Source organism: Elephas maximus, chromosome 1, assembly GCF_024166365.1.
Source record: "Elephas maximus indicus isolate mEleMax1 chromosome 1, mEleMax1 primary haplotype, whole genome shotgun sequence".
NCBI classification, from domain to species: Eukaryota; Metazoa; Chordata; class Mammalia; order Proboscidea; family Elephantidae; genus Elephas; species Elephas maximus.
In genome coordinates, this window is record NC_064819.1 from 223136664 (window position 1) to 223163257 (window position 26594).

At 38.2% G+C, this 26594-nt stretch overlaps 1 protein-coding gene across 3 annotated transcripts in view; it reads left to right on the forward strand.

The window, feature by feature from the left end:
- Window positions 1–26594, forward strand: part of ESR1 (estrogen receptor 1) — a 529996-nt gene that overhangs the window by 22380 nt on the left and 481022 nt on the right. The gene's annotated exons all lie outside the window — the stretch shown is intronic.

The following is a 26594-nucleotide window of genomic DNA, read 5'->3' on the forward strand; positions in this document are numbered from 1 at the left end:
AAATCCCATTCTCATTAGCAATGTTTGCGGGTATCATTTTCCTCACATGTCCACCAGCACTGCTGTTTCCCCACTTTCTAATTTTTTCGAGACTAATGAGTGAGCATGTTGATTAAATTCTCATTTTTTAATGAGGTTGAGCATCTTTTCTTTTCATATTACTTGGATTTCTTCATCTGTGAATTATCTGTATATATATATCCTTGACCCTTTTTTTTTTCTCTATGTAGTTTCTTTTTTTCCTTATTAATTTGTGGAAGCTCTTTGAATATCGTCTTAGCCTAAGGAAATGGCTCATGCAGTTGTAGAGGCTTCTCCTAACTCCTGTAGCTGCAGGGGCTGATGAAGCCAAGATCAACAGGTCAGACAGCAGGCCTCTGGCTCACAAGCTGCAGAGGCTGATGAATCCCAAATTGGCAGGTAAGCTGCTAGCTCAAGTCCCAAAAATCAGAGGTCAGATAAATAGGAGCCAGCTGCAGGATCCAGAGGGAGCAACAGCCAATGAGATTTGCCAGAAAGTCCACATATATTGGATGCAGGCCACACCCCCCAAGGAAACTACTTTTCAACTGATTGACTGCTCATAACAGATCTCCTTATGGAGGTGATTACTTTGTATCAGATCTCATTATGGATATGATTATATCATAGCTGCTGAACTACATCATAACTGCCAAACCACTGAGAATCATGGCCCAGCCAAGCTGACACACAATTTTAATCATCACAAATACTGTATTTTTTTTGTCAGAGTAGTTGTTATGAGCCTCTCCATCAATCATTTATTCTTTGATTTTATTTTTGTAATTTTATGCCTTGAAATTAAAAATAGTAATTTTTTCCAGTCAAATATCTCTCCTTTCTTTTATAGCTTCTGGGTTTTCTGCCTTAAAAAGTTTTCCCAGCTCCTATTTTCTTAAATTTCCTTCTAAAGATTCTATTTTCTGTATTTAACGTTTTAGTATTTATTCCACCTGAAATTTATTTTTCTGTAAAGGTAGAGGGTTCAACTGTGTTTTCTTCTAAATGGATAACCAGCTGTATCAGCATCCTAACACTCATTATTACCATTATTTATAATTTTGGTCTAGTTTTGAACATTTAGTCTTCCATATGAATTTTTAAATATTTTTATTAAAAAAGCTATAAACAAGCAAACGAGAGAAGCGTGTTGAATTTCTGGTTTGAATTAACTTAAGTGCATATCCTAATTTTCTGAAGTTTGACAGTTTGTGATATTGTCTTCTTACCAAGAACATGATATGTCTTCACATTTGTTTAGACCTTGTGTTAGGTCCTTCCATAGGATTAATTTTCTTCATCATATTGGTCTTCTACCTTTCTCATTATGTTTCCTTTTAAAATAAAAATAATCCAGTAGGAGAAATAAAACTGGAAGGAAATGTACCAAATCATAAGCAGTGGTGGTGAGATTATGGCTGAATTATTTCTGGTTCTTCCATTTTTCTATATTTCCCAACTTTTCCATATCGATCATGCATTACTTTTATCACAGTTAGAAATCAATAAAACTTTCTTTTTAAATTACAAGAGGAGCAATAATATCTTGGAAAATCAGATATATGATAATTTCACATGGAATTATCACCCTAGATCAGTGATTCTCAAGAAGTGAAGGTGGTACGGGATAGGGAAATGTTCTCTGTTGGTGTTGTGATATTATTTAAAAAAGCATTTTCCTTATTATTCACCATTTTATCCATAACTGGCAAGGAGTAGCCGTCAACAGACATCTGACGAATGAATGTTATAAAACATTATAACAAAGTGTTTTATCATTTTAATCTGGAAAACAACCCCAAAAATTATAGCTTTCATAACACAAAACGAGAAAATAAAATTCAATACAAATATCTTGTTGGTTGGTGAGATTATAGAGAAGGTACGCCTACTCTTTTATGAATCAGCTCTACTGAGGAAGCGTGTCTTCTCTAGAGGGTTCTAACTGAAGAAGGAGCATGAGATCTATCTATTTATACAAAGGGTATGAGACATTGCCCTAAATTACAGTCAAGAGTCACATCTTATCATCTTCATACTTCTTGCACCCGGCATAGAGACCAGCACTTACTAAGTACTCAAGGAGTATTTGTGACTTAATTTTGTAATAAAAAAAATAATAGTGGTTATTTCTGGTGACCAAAGAGTTGAGTCTTATTAGACTTCTCATTTTAAAAACATGTACAAGGTTTTGCCTTTCTACCCTTATTAAAATATTATACTAGTGAGAAAAATTATACAAGGACTGCGAGAAAAAAAAAAGTGGCTGCCCTTGCCAATGGGCTGGATGCAGAGGCGATGGAGTGTTTTTACTATCCAAATGACTGAAAAATAGGTTATGGTGCCCCAAGCAAGTTATTGTTGCTTGCTCGCAATTAGGAGTGTCTGTTTAAATCATGCCATTTTATTGGGCCTTAAAAATGTCTTTCAGTTAGTTTCAATTTCAGGAAGAATCATAGGAGGGTTGGGGAGAGTGGAAGGGTGCTCACCATCTTGTTGGTAGGTTTATACATCGTCCTACTTCTTTTCAGATGAACTCCTCTGCAGCTCCTTTTTTTCTTTCTCATCTTACCATTTTATGCCCCTCTTCTTTCTTTTTTTTTTCTTTCTTATCTTTGCCCTTCTTCTTCCTCCCATCTTTGGAGGTTGGAGAAATAGAGGGTGGGAAAGAAGAACCATGCTAGTTCCTCATTCCTCCATCTGTTACCTCCTTTTCATCAAGCTCTACCTTCATCTGCAGCCCTAGACACAATCTGATTTATAGTCTTCATTAATATATTCATCCAAAAAATATTGAGCTCCTACTATGTCAAGGTGAGAGTCCCTGGGTAGTGCAAACGGTTAATGCACTTGGCTGCTAACTGAAAGGCTGGAGGTTCGAGTCCACCCAGAGGCACTTTGGAAGAAAGGCCTGGTGATCTACTTCTAAAGAATCAGCCATTAAAAACTCTATGGAGCAGTGTTCTACTCTCACACCCATGGGGTTGCCATGAGTCAGTATCGAATTGACAGCAACTGGTTTTTTGGTTCACTATGTAATGGAAACCCTGGTGGCGTAGCGGTTAAGTACTACGCTGCTAACCAAGAAGTCAGCAGTTCAAATCCGCCAGGTGCTCCTTGGAAACTCTATGGGGCAGTTTTACTCTGTTCTATAGGGTCGCTATGAGTTGGAATCGACTTGACGGCAGTGGGTTTTTGGTTTATGTAATGATAATGTTCTAGATGCTTGGTTGAATGGACACGGGAAACCCAGCTGGAAAAGGGGAGTGTGCTGTCACATTATAGGGATAGCAACTAGGGTCACATAACAATGTGTGTATAAATTTTTGTATGAGAAAGTAACTCAAGCTATAAACTTTCACCTAAAGCACAATTTAAAAAAAAAAGCTGTATTCTTGAAATATTTTTTTCGTTGACTGATTTTTTACTTATTTTTTATTTTACTTTAGATGGAGGTTTACAGAACAAACTAGTTTCTCATCAAACAGTTAGTATACACATTGTTCTATGACATTGGTTAACAACCCTATGACATGTCAACACTGTCCCTTCTCAACCCTGGGTTCCCTGTTACCAGTTTTCCTGTTCCCTCCTGCCTTCCAGTCCCTGCCCTAGGGCTGGTGCACCCCTTTAGCCTTGTTCTTTTCCACTGGCCTCTTCAATCTTTGACTGAAGGGTGAGCCTCGGGAGTGACTTCATTACTGAGCTGAAAGGGTGTCCAGGGGCCATACTCTCAGTGTTTCCCCAGTTCTGTCAGGCCAGCAAGTCTGGTCTTTCTTTTTGAATTAGAATTTTTTGCTACATTTTTCTCCAGCTGTGTGTGGGACTCTCTATTGTGATCCCTATCAGAGCAATCAGTGGTGGTAGCCAGGCACCATCTAGTTGTACTGGACTCATTCTGGTGGAGGCTGTGGTAGATGTGGTCCATTAGTCAGTTGGTCTAATTTTTCCCTTGTATTTTTAGTTTTCTTCACTCTTCCTTGTTCCCAAAGGAGTGATACCAGTGAAGTATCCTAGATGGCCACTCACAAGCTTTTAAGATCCCAGATGCTACTCACCAAAGTAGAACGTAGAACATTTTCTTCATAAACTATGTTATGCCAATTAAGCTAGATATTCCTTGAGACCATGGTCCCCACAGCCCTCAGCCCAGCAATTCGGTCCCTTAGGGAGTTTGGATGTGTCTATGGAGCTTCCATGACCTTGCCTTGTACAAGTTGTACTGGCTTCCCTAGTAAGATACACATATTTCTGGGGGACTCAATTCAATCCATGACAGGAGGGAACATGAAAAAGGTAATCAATGTTATGGAAATGTAAATATAGAAGTTGTACTGGCAAATGTCTTGGTGTGTATATTTCACTACAATAAAAAAAATGCAAAAAAATATAAATGAAAACTTTCTAAATCAGCTTTCATACCTGTTGCCAATGAGTTGATTCTGACTCATAGCGACCCTATAGGACAGAGTAGAACTGCCCCATAGGGTTTCCAAGGAGCAGCTGGTGGGTTTGAACTGCCTAGTTTTTGGTTAGCTGCCTTAGCTCTTAACTACTCCATCACCAGGGCTCCAAATTAGCTTTCCTAGTATCTATAAAACTCACTTTCATGTGAAAACTTGTTTGGCAAGCAGACTACCCTTTGGTGGTCTTTGCTCAGATCTCTAGGAATATTTTGCTTTGTAAAGCTTCTCTTCTCTTCCTTTTTTATTCACCAATAGAAAAAAGAAATAAAGGAGCCACAGAAAATTAAAGCAGCATTCCCCCAGAGCCAATGGGATATATTCATGCATTTATGTTTGGAGGGCCAGAACTACCTGATTTAGGATTTGCGATTATTTAGAAACACGACTCAACCTGTGCCTCTCAGAGAGAATGCAAAGACAAAACTTAGTGGTTGATAATCACAAAGGAGAAGGCAGAATGTTTTGAAATTATATGATTTGGCATTTTTTTGTTTTTTGTTGGTCAACCGAAGAGTACAAGACGATAACTGATGTCACTAGTGTTCTTATATTTACCAATTATTTTTCTGTTACCGTATGCCTGGCAATATGTTGGGTGTTCTACCTCTATCAGTCCATTCAAACTGCTCAACAAGCCTGTTGAAACAGGTATTATTAGCCCTATTTCATAAGGTAAGGTACCTGAGGCCCAGAGAGGTTAAGTAACAAGTTCAGGATCATAACCATGTCTGCCAAGTATTGATTTCAACCATATCTCTTTGGCCTTCTTGCTTTTCTCTCTCACTCTAATTATGTATAAATAGGCAAAGAGTGACTTAGCTTTAAACACATACATAGAAAGTAGCATTTTCCAAATGAGTTCCACAAGATGCTCCATTGAAAAAGGCTTTCTTGGTCAAATATGTTTAGCAAAATGCTTCGAACTATGTACTTCCTCTTAAAATATTTACAACACAGATTAGCATTTTAAGGCCTCTGAGAAGTTTTCAATAAGGAAACGTGATTAACTTATTTAACCCAGTTTCCCCCCAAATTTTTGATCATGCAATTCTTTTTTTTAGATTAGTTTAATAACTTTTAGAGAATCCCTGGGGAATTATTCATATGAAAAATATACTTGGATAAATCCAAAAATAGAAAAAATTCTTAAAATTACAATACTTTAGAAGGAAACATTAGTTTTGTTTTTAGGCTGACTGACATACCTGAGTAAGGACATATGTATCTTTATTGTTTTACATTTATTTTCTTTAGAATTTTAAGTTATTTTATAAAAGTAATTAATTAACCGAGCCATTTATTTAGTGTTGGACACTGTGCTTCTTGTTAGCTGCTGTTGAGTCCGCTCTGACTCGTGGTGATTCCATGTACAACAAAACAAAACATTGCCTAGTCCTGTGCCATCTTCACCATCATGGGTGTACTCAAGTCCATTGTCATGGCCACTGTGAATTTTGAGGGCCTTTCAACCTAAGGGGCTCATCTTCTAGTACTATATTAGTCAGTATTTGACAGAATTTTCACTGGAACGTTTTTGGAAGTAGATCTCCAGGCCTATCCTCCTAGTCTGTCTTAGTCTGGAAGCTCCACTGAAACTTGTCCGCCGTTGGTGACTTTGCTGATTTTTGAAATGCTAGTGGCATAACTTCCAGTGTCGTAGCAACACATAAGCTACGACAAACTGACAGACAGGTTGTGGGGACAATGTACTGGGTGCTGATAATATAAACATCAACAGAACACATTTCCTGGTATGGGTTCACAGAATAGTGAGTGACACAGACAAGCAATTTGTAGGATTGGAATTAAGTCCTATGTTGGCCACATCTACAAGGTACTTTGGGGAAAAAAGACACAAGAACGAAACTCTGCTCAAGGAAATCTTCTGGGAGGAAGTGATGTTTGAGCTGCATCTTAAAGGATAAGTAGGTGTTTATCAGGAAGACATGCTGCAGGTAAGTTTTCAAGAAGGAGGTGACAAGATACACGTTTGGGTCACAAGATAGGGCTTGGCACATTTTGTGAATTGGTTAATCACTGCTGGAGTGCAAGGTTCCATGGAGAGATTGGGAGTAAGCAGATCACTCAAGGGCTTGGTATGACCTGGCAGGCTACCAAGATTGAAATAACAAAAATCAGATGTGAGTTTTAGAAAGAGCACTCTGGCTGTCATATGGAGCATGATCAAATGGATAATTGGTGGGGTGAGATTCCCAGGGAAGTAGAAGGGCTAGGGCCGTTTATGTACATCTGGTGATGTTTTCAAATTATAAATGGAAATTTCAGATACCAAAATCAGCACAGAGCCACCCACTCTTTGGAAATCATGGAACTAGAATGTTTGAAAAGGAAGATGCTAAAGATTTTCATTCATGTATTTAACGTCTATGCATTGAGCATTCACTGGCCCCAGCCAGTGTGCTGAAAGCTGGGATATAGCAAAGATGTTGTGCTAAATGCTGGTAGTAGGAACATCCTCGCTCCTCCACAGAACCTCAGTTTAGGAGACTTACTGACCTACAGTTGCAAGCATGGGCTTTTGGCATATCCATGTTAACAGGAATTCATTATTTTTCAAAAGCAATGAATTTATCCAACAACAACAAAAATAATAATAAATGTTCATGGCATTGTAGTAGGCTCTCAGGGAGCTAGACGTACATGTCAAGTATGTTTCATTTATTTGGAATGAACCATAGATGTGTAAATGAGTCAAGTAATACCAGAGAATGTGTCTTTGGCGACAAATCAGTGCCTCCCTGGGGGCACTGGGAGGATCTTGATAGGAAAGTAGAATGTATAGTCAGAGTCTTGGAAATTTGGTAGGAAGAACTGATGCAGGGAGAGATGCACCTTGGGCCTAAGGGAACAACCTCTGGGCAATTGATTGGTGGCTTTGGTGTGAAGACAGAGTGTTCATGGAACGGTGAGCACCAGTGGGGAGTGAAGGCTCGAGCTTGAGTGGGTAGGTGTGTTCTGATTGCCGACACTTTGACAGACCTGCTAAGAAGTTTTGCTTTTCTTTGTAGGTAACAGTCATTAGAGTTCCTTCAACAGGGAAGTAATGGGATGAAAGCCAGAATTTTTGTTGAAAACTCCCCATGAACAGGGAGGATTAGATTGGGAAAAGCCTGGTCTAGGAAGGAGGCAGTAGCAATAGAGATAAAAAGGAGATATGGACAAGGAGAGAAGAAGAAGAGGGAAAAGCCCCCCAAAGCTGTGTCCATGCATGAGAAAGCTGGTGCCTTTGGTGGAAAAGACAAAGTGAGGAGATGTGAACCAACATGGTGGAGAATGAAGAGCTGATGCTCAGATGAAGGGCTCCATAGTACCAAATGACCTACATGTGGACCCTCTATCAATAGTAATTCCCCCACTACCTTGTCCAAGCACTTATAAATCCTGATATGCTTCTGAACTTGAGCACATTTATGTTGTTGTTGCTAGCTGCCTTCTAGTTGACTCCGACTCACGGAGATCTTATGTATAACAGAATGAAGTGTTGCCCTGTTATGTGTCATCTTCATGATCACTGGTATGATCAAGTCCATTGCTGTAGCCATTCTGTAATGCCTTACGACTTAGTGGGCTCATCTTCCAGCATTATATTGAACAACATTCTGTTGTGATACACAAAGATTTTGTTGACTAATTTTCAGAAGTAGATTGCCAGGCTTTTCTTCCTAGTCTGTCTTAGTTTGAAAGCTCCACTGAAACTTGTCCACCATGGGTGATGTTTAGAGTCCTGTAATTTTTAAATAAAAAACTCTAGGCTTCTCTTAAAATCATTGTCTTTCCATAAAATAATAATGATCACAATAGCATACATCTTCCATAAAAAAAAAAATTATTTATTTTTAGTCCATGTAGGCACTGAAGTAGAATCTTGTTTAAAGCTAATTCATTATCTGAGTAAGTTGGTGCTTTGTAGTGTGATGTAAAGGAGGTTTAAACTGAAAAACCAAAGCCACTGGTGTCGAGTTTATTCCAACTCAAAGTGACCCTATAGGACAGAGAAGAACTGGACCATAGGGTTTTCAAGGAGCAGCTGGTGTAGTCAAACTGCTGACCTTTTGGTTAGCAGCCGAACGCTTAACCACTGTGCCACCAGGGCTCAAAAGAAGGTTTGGGAGGCAGAATATCAGCACTTTTTAGGCAACTATATTTTATAATATTTGTTATAAACCTTTCTCTGCCCATGGAAAGCGTATATAAATGTGGTAGTAATGTACGCAACAGGTCACACTTATAAGAAACAATTTACACAAAATATTAAAGATTGAATAGATTCAGGCTCTTAGTGTATAAAGTGCTTTTTAGTTATTTTGAAAGATACTTTTCATATCTCACCAATTTCCAGTTTCAGTGTACGTTAAGGCAACGTATTATGTTTTTGATCTATTGATCTATTGATCTGGAGTTGAATGGTAGTAATGTCTGCAAATATTCCAGGAATGAGATATTGCTTTTGGTTTACAATTTTCCTAGGCAGGGGCACCTTTAATGGCTTACACTTCCCTTTTCCTACCAAAAACCCTTATTCCATTTTTCAGGGATCCAGTGTGGAGGTTCTGCCCATTGCTGAGTCTGCCTATCCCAATTATGCATTCCAGAGCTGGGGAAATCAATGCAGAATGGACCCATTGTGAGATGGGCATGAGCTGAGACTCCATTAATAACCTGACCTCCATACACCCCCACTCTTACTGTCGGACCACAGTGACATTTTTGGTCTGCTGGAATTAGTGTCAGTTCAGAGCCAGTATCCAGTAATCCTCCAAAAGTTTGATTATTTCTTTTTCACCAAAGAACAGTCACTCTCGTAAAAGGCCACAGATCCTTTTGGGGAAGGCTGGGAGAAAGATTAACAGTATAAATTTTTGGCAGTGTAGTGGGGTCCTTCCTTAAGGGGGCTCAGCCTCCCCTTATTTAAAGAGTTGTGGGTCTGTAAACTGGCTCAAATCTGGAAATTGATTGAGGTGGTGTGACTATTCTGGTGATTCAAGTTAGGCTGCCATTAACTTGACCTAGAATTCTTCCACTTGTACAGATAAAGCATATAGTAGATTTACCATCTATTTCACTCCTAGGAATGCCGTGACCAAGTAGCCAATGCCATAATTCCATACTAGTCAGAATATTCTGATTACAGCTTTGACTCCACTGTCCATTATGGTAACCACAACCACATTGTATTTGCTTTATTTTTTATTGTATTTTAGATGAAGATTTAGAGAAGAAATTAGCTTCTCCTTAAACAATTAGTAAACATATTGTTCTGTGACATTGGTTTCAACGCCCACAACATGTCAACACTCTTTTTTGAGCTTGGGTTCCCTATTACCAGCTTTCCTGTCCCCTCCTGCCTTCTTGTCCTTGTCCCTGGGCTGGTATGCCCATTTAGTCTTGTTTTGTTTTATGGGCCTTTCTAATCTTTGGCTGAAGGGTGAACTTCAAAAGTGACTTCGTTACTGAGCTACAAGGGTGTCCGGCTCATCTGTTGCTAGAAGATTAGCCTCTCAGGTTGCAAGGCACTCAAAATGCAACTGGGGAAGGGCTGCCTCCTCAAAGCAAAGTCGACCTTAACGACGTGGATGGAGCCAAACTTTCCAGACCTTCATTTGCTGATGTGGCATGACTCAAAATATGAAGAAACGGCTGCAAACATCCATTAGCAATTGAAACCTGGAATATACAAAGTACAAATTTAGGAAAACTGAAAGTCATCAAAAATGAAATGGAATGCATAAGCATCAACATCCTAAGCATTAGTGAGCTGAAATGGACTGGTATTGGTCATTCTGAATTGGACAATCATATGGCCTACTACACCAGGAATGATAACTTGAAGAGGAATGGCGTTGCATTTGTCATCAAAAGAACATTTCAAGATCTATCCTGAAGTACCACACTGTCAGTGATAGGATAATATCCATGTATCTGCAAGGAAGACCAGTTTATATGGCTATTATTCAAATTCATGCACCAACCACTAAGACCAAAGATGAAGGAATCGAAGATTTTTATCAACTTCTGCTGTCTGAAATTGATTGAACATGCAATCAAGATGCATTAATAATTACTGGTGATTGGAATGCAAAAGTTAGAAACAAAGAAGAAGGATTAGTAGTTGGAAAATATGGCCTTGGGGATAGAGACGATGCTGCTGGAGATCACATGATAGAATTTCGCAAGACCAATGAGTACTTCATTGCAAATACCTTTTTCAACAACATAAACAGCAACTATTCATGTGTACCAGGCCAGATGAAATACACAGGAATCAAATCGACTACATCTGTGGAATGAGAAGTTGGAAAAGCTCAATATCATTAGTCAGGATAAGGCCAGGGGCAGACTGCAGAACAGACCACAAATTGCTCGTATGTAAGTTCAAGCTGAGGCTGAATAAAATTAGAGCAAGTCCAGGTGACCCAGAGTTTGACCTTGAGTATATCCCACTTGAATTTAGAGACCATCTTAAGAATAGATTTGACGCATTGAATGCAAATGGCCGAAGACCAGATGAGTTGTGTAATGACATCAAGGACATCATACATGAAAAAAGCAAGAGGTCATTAAAAAGACAGGAGAGAAAGAAAAGACCTAAATGGGTGTTAGAAGAGACTTTGAAACTTGCCCTTGAACATTCAGTAGCTAAAGCAAAGGGAAAAAATGATGAAGTAAAAGAGCTGAACAGAAGATTTCAAAGGGTGGCTCAAGAAGACAAAGTAAAGTATTATGATGACGTGTGCAAAGACCTGGAGACAGAAAACGAAAAGGGAAGAACACACTCAGCATTTCTCAAGCTGAAAGAACTGAAGAAAAAATTCAAGCCTTGAGATGCAATACTGAAGGATTCTACAGGGAAAATATTAAATGACGCAGGAAGCATCAAAAGAAGATAGAAGGAATACACAGAATCACTATACCAAAAAGAATTGGTCAACATTCAACCATTTCAGGAGGTAACAACATATGATCAGGAACCGAAGGTACTGAAGGAAGAAGTCCAAGCTGCCCTGAAGGTACTGGCGAAAAACAAAGCTCTGGGAATTGACAGAATACCAATTGAGATGTTTCAGCAAACATATGCAGGGCTGGAAGTGCTCATTCGTCTATGCCAAGAAATTTGAAAGACAGCTACCTGGCCAATCGACTGGAAGAGATCCATATTTATGCCTATTCCCAAGAAAGGTGATCCAACCAAATGAGAAATTGTTGAACAATGTCATTAATGTCAGATGCAAGCAAAGTTTTTCTGAAGATTATTCAAAATCGGCAGCAGCAGTGTATCTACAGGGAACTGCCAGAAATTCAAGCTGGATTTAGGCAAGGATGTGGAACCAGGGGGTATCATTGCTGATTGCAGATGTTTCCTGGCTGAAATCAGTAAATACCAGAAAGAAGCTTACCTGTGTTTTATTGCCTATGCTAAGGCATTTGACAGTGCGGACCATAACAAATTATGGATTAAATTACAGAGAATGGAAATTCCAGAACACTGAATTGTGCTCATGAGGAACCTGTACATGGATCAAGAGAAAGTCCTTTGAACAGAACAAGGGAATGCTGCATGGTTTAAAATCAGGAAAGGTGTGTGTCAGGGTTGTATCATTTCACCATACCTATTCAATCTGTATGCTGAGCAAATAATCTGAGATGATGGATTTTTTGAAGAAAAATGGGACATCGGGATTAGAGAAGGACTTATTAACAACCTGAGATATGCAGATGATACAACCTCGCTTGCTGAAAGTGAAGGGGACTTGAACCATTTACTAACAAAGATCAAAGACCACAGCCTTTAGTATGGATTACACCTCAACATAAAGAAAACAAAAATCCTCACAACTGGATCAATAAGCAATATCGTAATGAATGGAGAAAAGATTGAGGTTGTCAAGGATTTCATTTTACTTGGATCCACAATCAATGCCTGTCTTAGTCATCAAGTACTGGTATTACAGAAATACCACAAGAGGATGGCTTTAACAAAGAGAAATTTATTCTCTCACAGTCTAGTAGGTTACAAATCCAAATTAAGAGTGTCTCTCTTTGTCGGCTCTGGAGAAAGGTCCTGGTCCTCAATCTTCTCCTGATGGAGGAGCTTCTCAGGCACAGGGACCCCAGGTGTGAAGGATGTGCTGTGCTCCTGGGGCACAAGAAAGGTTATGAGGTCCCCAACTCTCTTCTTGCTTCCCTTTCCTTTTATCTCTCTCTCGAGAAAAGGTGGTGTAGGCCCCACCCCAGGGAAACTTCCTTTACATTGGATCAGGGAGGTGACCTGAGTAAAGGTGGTGTTACCATCCCACCCTAATCCTCTTTAGCATAAAATTACAACCACAAAATGGAGGACAGCCACACAATACTGGGAATTATGGCCTAAACAAGTTGACACATAGTTTTGGGTGGACACAATTCAATCCATGACAACACCTGTGGAAGCAGCAGTCAAGAAATCAAAAGACGCATTGCATTGGGCAAATCAGCTGCTAAAGACCTCTTTAAAGTGTGGAAAAGCAAAGATGTCACCTTGAGGACTAAAGTGCATCTGACCCAAGCTGTGGTGTTTTCAGTCACCTCATATGCATGCGAAAGCTGGACAATGAATAAGGAAGAAAGACCAAAGAAGAATTGATGCCTTTAAAATGTGTTGTTGGTGAAGAATATTGAATATACCATAGACTGCCAAAAGAATGTTGTCTTGGAAAAACCACAACCAGAATGCTCCTTAGAGGCAAGGATGGCAAGACCACCTTTCACATATTTTGGACATGTTACTGGAGAAGGACATCATGCTTGGTAAAGTAGAAGGTCAGTGGAAAAGACGAAGACCCTCAACAAGATGGATTGACTCAGTGGCTGTAACAATGGGCTCAAGCATAACAACAATTGTGAGGATGGTGCAGGACTGGGCGGTGTTTCCTTCTGTTGCACATGGGGCCACTATGAGTCAGAATTGACTCCACAGCATCTAATAACAACAAGCGTGTCCGGGGGCCATACTCTCAGGGTTTCTCCAGCCTCTGTCAGACCAGTAAGCCTGTTTTTTTTTTTTTTTTTTTTGAGTTTCATTTTTGTTCTACATTTTCTCCAGCTCTGACTGGGACCCTGTATTGTGATCCCTGTCAGAGCAGTGATTGGTGGTATCTGGGCACCATCTAGTTGTGCTACACTCATTCTGGCTGTGGTAATTGTGGTTCATTAGTCCTTCCCCATGTGTCTTTGGTTTTCTTCATTCTCTCTTGCTCCAGATAGCATGAGACCAGTGAAGTATCTTAAATGGCTACTCGCAAAATTTTAGGACCCCAGACGCTACTGACTAAAGTCAGATGTAGAACATATTCTTTATAAACTATGTTATACCAGTTGAACTAGATGTTCCCCGAGACCGTGGTACCCAGCTCGCAGCCCGGTAATTAGGCCCCTCAGAGAGTTTGGATGTGTCTATGGAGCTTCCATGACCTTGCCTTGGTCAAGTTGTGCTGGCTTCCCCAGTATTGTGTACTGTGCTGCCTTTCACCAAAGTTACCACTTCTCCATTGTCTATTTAGTGTTTTCCCGCCCTTCCCCTCCCCTTCCTCATAACCAGCAAAGATTGTTTCTTCTTGCGTGTAAACCTGTTTCTGAGTTTTTATAATAGTGGTCTCATGCAATATTTGTCCTTTTGTGATTGACGTATTTCACTCAGCATAATGCCCTCTAGATTTGTCCATGTCGTGAGATGTTTTGCAGATTCATCATTGTTTTTATTGCTGCATAGTATTTCATTGTGTGTATGTACTATAGGTTGCATATCCATTCATCTGTTGATGGGCTCCTAGGTTGTTTCCATCTTTTTACTATTGTGAACAATACTGCAATGAACATGGGTGTGTATATGTCTATTCGTTTGATGGCTCTTATTTCTCCAGGACATATTCCCAGGAGTTGGATTGCTGGATCATATGGTATTTCTGTTTCTAGCTTTAAGGTAGCACCATATCGTTTTCCAAAATGGTTGTACCATTTTGCATCTCCATCAGCAGTGCGTAAGAATGCCAATCTCCCCGCAGCCTCTCCAACATTTGTTACTTGTTATTGTTTTTTGATTCATGCCAGTAATGTTGGGGTAAGATGGGGTCTCACTGTGGTTTTGATTTGCATTTCTCTAGTGGCTAGTAATGGCAAGCATTTCTTCATGTGTCTTTTAGCTCCCTGAATGTCTTCTTTGGTGAAACGTCTGTTCATATCCTTTGCCCATTTTTTAATTGGATTATTTGTCTTTGTGTTGTAGAGGTGTCAGATTCTCCTGTAGATTTTAGAGATTAGACCTTCGTGGGCTTTGTCAGATCTCAATTTTTTTCCTTGTTTGTATGTTCTCTTTTTAGTCTTTTGGTAGTCTTTTCATGAGCATTAGTGTTTAATTTTTAGAAGATCCCAGTTATCTAGCTTATTTTCTGGTGTTTGTGTATTGTTAATTATGGTTTGTATCCTGTTTATGCCATGTATTAGGGCCTTTAGCTTGACCCTATGTTTTCTTCTATGACCTTTATAGTTTCTATTTTCATATTTAGGTGTTTGATCCATTTTGAATTAGTTTTCGTGTATCGTGTGAGGTATGGGCCCTGTTTCATTTTTTTTTGCAGATGGACATCCAGTTTTGCCAGCACCATTGGTTTAAAAGACTGTCTTTTCCCCACTTGATGTACTTTGGGCCTTTGTCAAAGCTCAGGTGACCATAGGTGGATGGATTTACATCTGGGTTCTCAATTTTGTTCCATTGGTCAATGTGTCTGTTGTTGTACCAGGACCAGGCTGTTTTGACTATCATAGCTGTATAGTAGGTTCTGAGGCCAGGTAGTGACAGTCTTACTTTATTCTTCTTTTCGATAGTGCTTTATTCATCCAGGGCCTCTTTCCTTTCCATATAAAGTTAATGATTATTTTTTCCATCTTGTTAAAGAATGCTATTAGTATCTGAATTGGGATTGCATTGTATTTGTATATTGCTCTGGGTAGATTTGACATTTTCACAATATTGAGTCTACCTGTCCATGAGCCTGATATGTTTTTCCATTTATGTAGTTCTCTTTTGGTTTCTTGCAGTAGCGTTTTGTAGTTTTCTTTGTATTGGTCTTTTACATCCCTGGTTAGATTTATTCCCAAGTATTTTATTTTTTTAGGGGATATTATAAATGGTTTTGTTTTCCTGATTTCCTTTTCATAGTTCTGTTTATTGGTATATAGGAATCCAACTGATTTTGGTATTTTTTTTTTATGGTGTATCCTGCTGCTCTGCTCAATCTTTCTATTAGTTCCAGTAGTTTACTCATGAAGTCTTTTGGGTTTTCTGTGTATAATATCATATCTGTAAATAGGGATAATTTTACTTCTTCTTTACCAATTTGGATGCCCTTTATTTCTTTTTCTTGCCTTATTGCTCTACCTAGAACTTTCAGAACAATGTCAAATAGAAGTGATGATAAAGGGCATCCTTGTGTTGTTCCTGTTCTCAAGGGTATGTTTTCAGCCTCTCTCCATAAAGAATGATGTTGGCTGTTGGTTTTGTATAGATGCCCTTTATTATGTTGGACTTTATTACGTTGGACTTTGTCCAAAGCCTTTTCTGTGTCAATTGAGGTGATAATGTGATTCTTTTCTTTTATTTATGTGGTGGATTACGTTGATTGATTTTCTAATGTTGAACCATCCTTGCATGCCTGGTATGAATCCTACTTAGTCGTGGTGTATTATTTTTTTAATATGATGCTGAATTCTATTGGCTAGAATTTTGTTGAGAATTTTTGCATGTATATTCATGAGAGATATTGGTTTTCAATTTCCTTTTTTTATGGTGTCTTTGGCTGGTTTTGCTATCAGGTTATGCTGGCTTCATAGAATGAATTTGGATGTATTTCTTCATTTTCTATGTTCTGAAATAGTTTGGGTAGTACTGGTGCAAGCTCTTTGAATGTTTTGTAGAATTCTCTGGTGAAGCCATCTGGGCCAGGGCTTTTTTGTTTTTGTTGGGAGTTTTTTTTTTAATTACCTTTTCAATCTCTTCTCTTGTTATAGGTCTGTTCAGATTTTTAACTTGTGTTAGTTTAGTTAGTGTGTTTCAAGAAGTTTGTCCATTTCCTCTAGGTTTTCAAGTTTGTTGGAGTATAGTTTTTCACAGTACTCTGTTATAATCTTTTTTATTTCAGTTGAGTCTGATGTAATATTCCACATTTCATTTCCTATTTGTGTTATTTGTGTCCTCTCCCGTCTTGTCAATTTGGCCAATGGTTTGTCAATTCTGTTGATCCTTTCAAAGAACCAACTTTTGGTTTTGTCGATTCTTTCTATTGTTTTTCTATTCTCTATTTTGTTTATTTCTGCTCTGTTCTTTATTATTTCCTTTCCTCTGGTTGCTGTGGGCTTCTTTTGTTGTTCTTTTTCTACCAGTTTGAGTTGTTTAGCTAATGCTTTGAATTTGTCCCTTTCTTCTTTTTTGGTGTGTGCATCTACTGCTATAAATTGACCTCTGAGGGCTGCCTTTGCTACGTCCCAAAGGTTTTGGTATGATGTGTTTTCATTCGCATTTGATTCTAGGAATTTTTTTATGCCATCCTTGATTTTGTCTATTACCCAGTGACTTTTAATTAGGGTGTTGTTCAGTTTCCATGTATTCGATTATTTTTCCTTGGTCTTTTTGTTATTAATTTCTGCTTTTATGGGGTTGTGATCAGTGAAGATCCTTTGTATTATCTCAATGTTTTGGGTTTTGTTGAGGATTGTTTTGTGGCCTAAGATGTTATTTATTCTGAAAAACGCTCTATGTGTGTTGGAAAAGAATGTGTACTTTGTTGCTGTTGGGCAGAGTGTGCTATATGTCTCTGAGGGCAAGGTGGGTGATTGCAGTCTTTAGATCTTCTGTATCTTTGTTGAGTTTCTTTCTAGATATTCTGTCCTTTACCAAAAGTGTTGTATTGACATCTTCTACTATTATTACGAAATTGTCAGTTTCTCTTTTCGGTGCTGTTAGAGTTTGTTTCGTGTATTTTGGAGTCCTGTCATTGGCCGCATAGACGTTTATTATGGTTATGTTGTCAGGGTGGATTGTTCCTTTAATCATTATATAATGTCCTTCTTTGTCTTTTATGGTGGATTTTATTTTAAAGTCTATTTTATCTGAGATTAATATTGCCACTCCTGCTCTTTTTTGGTAGGTGTTTGCTTGATATGTTTTTTCCATCCTTTGATTTTTAATATATTTGTTTGTTTCTAAGGTGTGTCTCTTGCAGACAGCATATGGATTTGTCCTTTTTTTTTTTTTTTTTTAAATCCATTCTGTCACTCTCTGTCTCTTTATGTGTGCATTTAAGCCATTTAGGTTCAGTGTGATTATTGATAGATGTGTTTATTGTTGTCATTTTGTAGTGGGTTTTTTTTTTTAGGTGGTGCTCATCTTTTCTTTGTTCCTCTTACTCTCCTATGCTTAATTCCTTTTTTTTTTTTCCTGTGGGGGATTTTTTTTCCATTTCCTTTTTTTTATTTTAGATTTTGTATTTACTGAGACTTTGTTTTCCTTCTTTATTTTGATGAGTAGGTTTGTTAGCTTTCTTTGTGGTTACTTTGAAATTTACCCTATCTTCCTAAGTTTGGAACAGTTTTTTTTTCTTGATATTGCCTTGACTTCCTTTCCATTTGAAAGTTCTATACCTACACTGTTTATTACCTCTTTTATTTTTCTGATGTTGCTGTCATTTACAGATTGACCTCTCTGGTTCTGTGTTGTAAATTTTTTAATTTTGTTTTATCCTGGAGCCTTCATTACGTGAGTTGGTGTCTGGCTGATGCAGTCTTGAGTCCTAGATTCAGGATGTTGTCTGATGTTGTTGGTTCTGTAACTGAAGGGCTCCGTTTAATATTTCTTGTAAGTTTGGTTTGGTTTTTACATATTTTCTTAATTTTTGTTTATCTGGAAATGTCATAATTTCGTCATCTTATTTGAGTGAAAGTTTTGCAGGGTATTTACTCTTCATTGGCAATTTTTTTCTTTCAAAGTTTTGTATATGTCATCCCATTGCCTTCTTGTCTGCATGGTTTCTGCCCAGTAATCAGAGCTTAGTCTTATTGTTTCTTCTGTGTATGTGACTTTTCATTTTTCTTGAGCTGCTCTCGGGATTCTTCTTTTATCTTTGGTTTTAGCGAGTGTGATTATTATACATCTTGCTGATTTTCTTTTGGGATCTATTCTGTATGAGGTTCACGGAGCATCTCATATGGTCAGCTTTTCATCTTTCATGATATTAAGGGACTTTTGTGTTAGCAAATCTTTAACAATCCTTTCTGTATTTTCTGTGTTCTCCCCCTTCTCTGGAACTCTGATCCCACACAAATTTTTGCTTTTGATTGTATCCCACATTGTTCTTAAGGTTTCTTCATTTTTCTTTATTCTTTCCTCTGATTTTTCCTTAAACCAAGTGATAATCAAAGATTTGTCTTCAATTTCGCTGATCCTGTCTTCCATTGTTTCAGATTTGCTCTTAAAACTTTCTATTGCACTGTGTTTCTGAAATCTTGCGTATCTCGTGGATTTCTAATTGCTGTTTTTGTGTGATTTCTAGTTCTTTATTTATTCTGATATTTTGCTCCTGTATTATTTTCGTGGTTTCTTCCATTGTTTTGTCTGTCTTTTCCATTATTTTTTTCTGTATATTCCATGATTTTGTCTATTTTTTTCTTATTTTTGTCTGCATTTTCCTTCATTTCTTGGAGAGCCCTGAATGTTAGAGTTCTGAATTCCCTCTCAGATAGTTCGGGCGCCTTTTCTTCTACTGGAAGTTCATCTGGTGTTTTATTTTGTACACTTCCTGGAGCCATCCTGTCCTGTTTTTTTAGATATGTTTTGACATTGTCTGCTGTCTTTGGGACATTGAGGATTTATTTTCTTTGTTTATCGATTGTAGGATTGTTTGTTTCTCCCCGCTTTTTTGTTTTATTTCTTTATGTCTGGGCATGTGGGCTGGGCATTTGTTGATGTTGGCTTGTTTGTAGGCACAATACTTCTTACCACCTTGTCCTGGTGGGCAGGGCCTTTCACTCAGTTATGGTACAGCAGAGCAGGTCCAGTGGAGGTGGCGGGATGGGGATGGGTTGTTTTTGGCCTGTATTGGGTCCGACAGGGTGAGGCCAGGGGGAAGTGCAGGGCACTGTTTGGGGGTGCAGCCCTCAGCAAACAGTCCAGTTAGGCAGGAGGGAAGGGGAGAATGTGATGTGTGGTGCTAAGTGGGTGTGGGAAAGAAGAGAGAGAAAAGAGAAATAGAAGCCCAAACCAAACCAACAAACAAAAAAATGGTGCTGTGGGGGATCTGCCAGTGGAGTGTTGTGGACCCTGGGAAGGCATGTGCTGGTGTTTTCCTAATAATGTAAATATAGTGCATGGCTCCCTTGTGGCAGTGGGACCATGCAAATAGGGTATATGGAATCCTAACGAGGGAACTGGTCAGTTTTGCCATCCCACTAGGGTTAAAATGAGCCATCCCAGAGACAGGACGGGAGAATCTCACCACCACCAAGAAAAAAGAGCCAGGAGTGGAGTGCCCCCTTTCGGCTTGGGATCCCTGTACTAAGAAGTTCCAGGAACCAGGAGACCAAGAGAGAGAGGTGTAACACAGAAACAGCAGCAAAGAAATGGCAACAGCAGAGGCAAGAGACCAGCAGGAGATGGTATGATGGGCATCCCAGCAGCCCACGGAGTGAAAAGCTGAGCAGCTTTAGGCAGGAGGCTTTCTGGAAGAGTAGGGTGCCTCCCGCCACTTGTTGGAGCTATATATACACACACACATACATATTGTTGTTATGCTGTTGTTAGGTGCCATCAAGCCAGCTATGATTCATAGCAACTCCATGTACAACAGAACAAAACACTGCCTGGTCCTGAGCCATCCTCACAATTGTTATGCTTGAGCCCGTTGTTGCAACCACTGTCAGTCCATCTCATTGGGGGTCTTCCTCTTTTCACCTGACCCTCTATTTTAATAAGCATGATGTTCTTTTCCAGGGACTGATCCCCCCTGATAACATGTCCAAAGTACATGAGACGAAGTCTCGCCACCCTTGCTTCTAAGGAGCATTCTGGCTGTACTTCTTCCTTCTTCCAAGACAGATTTGTTCATTTTGGCAGTCAGTGGTATATTCAATATTCTTGCCAACACAATAATTCAAAGGCATCAATTTTTCTTTGGTCTTCCTTATTCCTTGTCCAGCTTTCACATGCATATGAGGTGATTTAAAATACTGTGGCTTGGGTCAGGCACACCTTAATTCTCTAATAGACGTCTTTGTTTTTCAACACTTTAAAGAGGTCTTTTGCAGCAGATTTGCTCAATGCAATATGTCGTTTGATTTCTTGACTTCTATTTCAATGGGCACTGATTGCGAATCCAAGTAAAGTGAAATCCTTGAAAACCTCAATATTTTCTCTGTTTATCACGATGTTGCTTATTGGTCCAGGTGTATGGCTTTTGTTTTCTTTAAGTTGAGGAGCAATCCATCCTGAAGGCTGTAGTCTTTGATCTTCATCAGTAAGTGCTTCAAGTCCTCTTCACTTTCAGCAAGGAAGGTTGAGTCATCTGCATATCACAGGTTGTTCCTGAATCTTCCTCCAAATCTGGTGCCACATTCTTCTTCATATAGTCCAGCATCTTGGATTATTTCCTTAGCATGCAAATGGAGTAAGTATTGTGAAAGGATACAACCCTAACACACGCCCTTTTAAAATTTAAACCATGCAGTGTCCCCTTTTTCTGTTTGAATGACTGCCTCTTGATCTACGTACAGGTTCCTCATGAGCACAATTAAGTATTCTGGAATTTCCGTTTTTCACAATGTTATCCATAATTTCTTATGATCCACACAGTCAAATGCCTTTACATAGTCATAAGACACGTTTCTGGTATTATCTGTTTTCAGTCAAGATCCATCTGACATCAGCAATGATATCCCTTGTTCCACGTCTTCTTCTGAATCCAGCTTGAATTTCTGATGGTTTCCTGTTGATGTACTGCTGCAACTGTTGCTGAATTATCTTTAGAAAAATTTTGCTTGTGTGTAATATTAATGATGTTGTTCAATAATTTCCTTATTCTGTTGGATCACCTTCCTTTGTAATGTGCACAAATACAGATCTCTTGCAGTTGGTTGTTCAGGTAGCTGTCTCCCAAATTTCGTAGCATAGATGAGTGAGCACTTCCAGCGCTGCGTCTATTTGTTGAAACATCTCAATTGGTATTCTGTCAGTTGCCAGAGCCTTATTTTTTGCCATTCCCCTCAGTGCAGCTTGGACTTTCTCCTTCAGCTCCGTGAGTGCTTAATCATATTCTACCTCATGTAGCAATTGAAGGCCAAACAGTTTTTTCTTTTTGGTAAAATAGTTCTGTGTATTCCTTCCATCTTCTTTTGATGCTTCATCATTGTGCAATATTTTGCCCATAAAATCCTTCAATATTGCAACTCAGGACTTGGCTTTTTTCTTCAGTTTTTTCAGCTTGAGAAATATAAAGTGTGTTCTTCCGTTTTGGTTTTCTAACTCCAGGTCTTTGCACATTTCATTATAATACTTTACTTTGTCTTCCTGAGCCACTCTTCGAAATCTTCTGTTCAGCTGTTTTACTTGATCATTTCTTCTGTCCAGTTTAGCTACGTGATGTTTAACAGCAAGTTTCAGAGTCTCTCCTGATATCATTTTGGTCTTTTTTTTCTTTCCTGATTTTTTAATGACATTTTGCTTTCTTTGTGTATGATGTCCTTGTGTCATCCCATGACTTGTCCGTTCTTTGGTCATCAGTGTTCAATGCATCAAATCTATTCTTGAGATGGTCTCTAAATTCAAGTGGGATATATTTAAGATAGCATTTTGGCTTTCGTGGACTTGCTCTAATTTTCTTCAGTTTCAACTTAAACTTACATATGACCTTGTTCTGACTGATGATATTGAGCTTCTCCATTGTTTCTTTCCACAGATGTAGTCAATTTGATTCCTGTGTATTCCATTTGGTGAGATCCACTTGTATAGTTGTCATTTATGCTATTGAAAAAAGGTATTTGTAGTGAAGAATTTGTTGGCCTTACAAAATTCTGTTATATGATCTCTGGTATCATTTCTATAACCAATGCCATCTTTTCCAACTACCATCCTTCTTTGTTTCCAACTTTTGCGTTCCGGTCACCAGTAGCTATCAATGCACCTTGATTGGATATTTGATCAATTTCAGACTGCAGAAGTTGGTAAAATCTTCAATTTCTTCATCTTTGGCATTAGTGGTTGGTGAGTAAATTTGAATAATGGTATTGACTAGTCTTCCTTATAGGCATATGGATATTATCCTATTACTGACAGGGTTGTACTTCAGCACAGATCTTGGAAGTGTTCTTTTTGACAATGAATGTGACACCATTCCTCTTCAAATTGTCATTCCCAGTATAATAGACCATGGTGGTGGCCATATGATTGTTCAATTCAGAATGGCCTGTACCAGTCCATTTCAGCCAACTAATCCTAAGATACCAATCTTTACACATTTCGTTTCATTTTTGGCAATTTCCAATTTCCTAGATTCATACTTTGTGCATTCTACATTCCTATTATTAATGGATGTTTGCAGCTGTTTGTTGTCATTTTGAGCCATGCCACAGCAGTAAATGAAGTTTCCAAAAGCTTGACTTCATCCACATCCTTAAGTTCAACTCTACTTTGAGGAGGCAGCTCTTCCCCGGTCGTCTTTTAAGTGCCTTCCAACCTGAGGGATTCATCTTCTGGCACTATATCAGACAAAGTTGCGCTGCTATTCATAAGGTTTTCACTGGCCACTTTTTTCAGAAGTAGACTGCCAGGTCCTTCTTCCTAGTTTGTCTTAGTCTGGAAGCTCTGCTGAAACCTGTCCACCATGGTATTTGAAATACCAGTGGCATAACTTTCAGTATCACAGTAACACACGAGCCACCACAGTATGACAAATAGATGTGCTGGGATATACATACATACATATGTATATATGTATAAGTGTCTGTGTGTGTATTCATGGTAATTATGTGCTATAAAGTCACCACAAACACAGAATTAGCAAATACTGAATCATTGCTCCTAGGGAAAATATAGGGTTAGATACTTCTGAGCCTCTGGTCGCAACATTTTTGACAATCAATACATAACCTTGTTTTGTATGTGTTGCTGCTTAAAGACAACTTATTTAATATGTATTGTTGATTCACCAACGTTGAATTCATGGCCAACAGCACTATAACTCATTCTTGAATAAAGCTTGTCTTAAATTATGTATTTTCTTGGTAAGGCACATTACAGCCATCTTGCACTTAAGAACACTAGACAGTGCTTCAGCTCCATGCTTGGTGTCATTTTAAACAGCAGAATCACCAACAAAAAGCACAAAAATTGACACCACAGAAAGGACACTTGTTTATAGTATGAGAACTGAAACAAGAAGGCAGAGTGTCACCTTGTTTGACCTCAGCTGGGAACGTGTGTTGGTGACTCAAAGTTTTCATTGTTCTGTGCCTGTCCATGAATGACCTTGAACATGCCACAAATGTTGATTTTTGGGTTACAAATGAATTTTAGTGTGTAGGTGAGTTTGCAATATAAGATTGGCTGTATATATATACATTCTGGTTCTGTTGGAGGAATAAGATGAAGAAAACCTCGTATGTCTCTTAAGCTACTATTTGCCAAAAGGAATGGTTGCATATATTCTTTTTTAGGTTAACTCCACCCTGAAGATAGATCTTTGTGGGACAGAGAGAATCTTTTCAGTATAAGTAGCACTGGTGCTTGTCCTGGGTCCATGCTGGTATCTACCCCTTTTCTCATTTTCAGATTTAAATCCAGAGTATTACAGGTAGTAATACCTGGAACAAATTTATGGATCTGTTCATCATTTGTCTTCTAGGAACCTTAGGAAACGTACGAAATATGTTTTTATTTGATCATTTTAAGAACTAAGTTTTTGAATTTTAAGTATTTGTATGGTTTATTGTCAGTGAATGAAATTAGGGAACAAATTTGCTGTCATTTTATGCATTATGCTTCATACTTCAAACTCAGAATGAAAGGTTTAGAGGGATAAGCTCTTTCATTTTGTGTGATCCCATGGAGGGCTTTCTGCCATAAATTTATTAAAATTCTCCCACCTTTGGCTTCTGATTGAGGAATTGGAGATGCTTCTCCATGATAACTCATTAAACCCATATTTTTCACCCCAAGGCAGTAAGGTCTAGTCTCAGTAATTTTGTTGTTTGGAACTTTAGCTTTTGTGTTTGCTGACCCACTGCCTATGTGTTTTGAGGTCATGTGGGAGTGGTATGTTTGTATCCCTCTAGCACTCTAAAACTCCAGGAATACAGAATTTATTTAAAAGAGCCTGAATCTTTTTGTTTGTTTTCCCAGGAAACCTTAAGGCTATGTTATTCGATTTGGGATTATAGAGTTTCTGGGTGAAGTCTCCAATTCTTGGTTTTCTGGATAAATTCTTGGAAATTGGTAAGGCTCACAAGATTATTGTTAGCCATTCTGTTCTAATTAATAGGGAAAAAGCCATATAAATCTTGGATTTCAAAGGTTCTGTGTTGTTGCATCTACTCGGCCTATAACCAAAGTGTCATCTAATTTTTATCCAATAATTGTGGCAATAAATTGCTTACAAAACAAGTTACATTTGTAAATTTTTACTGAGCATTTCCTATGCGAAAGGTCTTATGCAAAGGTGAAAGAAACAAAGAACTAGAAGATCTGAATTTTGTCCTCTTGGAGTGACCATTCTTGTGGAGATAAACTGTGAAAAGTTAAATAACAACTGTTTATATAACACACAATCTAAGAGTTTGCAAACATGATAGAATTCAAGGCAAGAGAAATTAAACTGAGTTGCACAAGGGAGAATTTACAAAAAGGCAGGATTACGTTGGGTGAGTGAATTTGAGCAGATGGAGAAGAAATGGAAGTAAAACAGCCAGAGGAAACATAAAGAGGTGGAAAACCACAGGATGTACTTGAAGGACTGAGATCAGGGACATCAGTTGTATGGAGTGGGGAGCGACCTTCAGTTCAAAACCTCTGGACCAGTCAAGGTGCTTGAGTTATAAGGAGCTGAAATCAACTCTGGCTCACCTAGGAAGACAAAGAATTTACAATATTGGATATCCTTATTCATGAGCATGATATATTCCTCCATTTGTTTAAGTAAGCTTGGTTTAATTTCTCTTCCCTTTTAATAATTTTTATAGTTTTCCGTGTAGAAAAATTGTACATCTTTTATTACATTTGTTCCTAGATATTTCATGTTTTTGTCTTTATAAAAGATACTCAAAAAAATTTCAGTTCCTAACTGTTGCTACTACACAGAAACTATAATAGATTTTTGTATATTGTGCTTATAGCCAACAAACTTGCTAATTGAACTTGTTAGTTGCCATCGAGTCAGTTCTGACTCACGGTGACCCCATGTGTGCAGAGTAGAACTGTTCCATAGGGTTTTCAAGGCGTGAACTTTTCTAAGCCAATCTCCAGGCCTGCCTTCTGAGGTGCCTCTGGGTGGGTTTGAACTGCCAACCTTTCAGTTAGTAATTGAGTGCTTAGCTGATTGCACCACCCAGCCACCTGCTAATTTAACTTAATAATTATAATTTTATCTACAGATCCTTTTGAATTTTCCAAATATACAATCGTGTCATCTATGAATAAAATTTTTATTTCTTCTTCTTAGCTTTATAACTTTATTCCTTCTTCTTGCCCATTTACACTGACTTTTTTTTTTTATAATCTCCAGTACAATGTGAATATAAGGATGATGGTGGGCATTCTTTTCTAAGTTTTGATCTCAGAAGAAAGGTTTTAACATTTCACCATTATTATTATTATTATTATTATTTGTAGATGTCTTTTATCAGATTAAGGTAGTTAATTCTAACTATTTTTTAACAGTTATTTTTTATCACGAGTAAATTAAATTTAATGTACTATTGTCATTTTGATAGAATTTGTATATTTACATATTTAATATCTAAATTAAATTACATTAATTACTTTCATTTAATCAATCTATTCAGATAATTTAATAGAAT